Genomic DNA, 550 nt, shown 5'->3' on the forward strand with positions numbered 1-550 from the left:
GAAGGGAGCATGGTGTAAAATATGCATGTAAGGGAGCATGGTGTATGATGCATGTAGAGTGTAATACGTCATATATCTCCTTTTCCATTATGAGATTATGTCACTTCAAGTGTTTCTCGAGATTTTAATGATACTTGTCAGAAAATGTCACAGTATATGATTATTTATAAATCTCCGATAAGCTCTGGGGAAATTCGATCTTCCTAAAATACAGGTCCTGTATCCATTCTTCTGTTACAATGATCTGACAAAGCTTTATTCTACTTTTGAAGACTTTTCGGGTTCCTCCTGTTTTGTCGTAATGAAACAATTTGATACTTTGAATAAATTGAAGCCTGAACTTTGATTGGCTGATATATGATGTATAACATTACCACAACAGAAAGTGTTGTAAGCAAAGCGTGGACAAAAGTTTGTATCTTAGTCAGATTGGGGAAATTTAAAGCATATTTTTTAGATTAATTTCCATTCCTTAATCCTTATCCATATTTTAGTAGCAGCCTTTTTAAAGTTCATGCAGTTCAAAATATAGGTCTTTTTACCTGAATCA

Source organism: Mytilus californianus, unplaced genomic scaffold, assembly GCF_021869535.1.
Source record: "Mytilus californianus isolate M0D057914Y unplaced genomic scaffold, xbMytCali1.0.p SCAF_4, whole genome shotgun sequence".
NCBI classification, from domain to species: domain Eukaryota; kingdom Metazoa; phylum Mollusca; class Bivalvia; order Mytilida; family Mytilidae; genus Mytilus; species Mytilus californianus.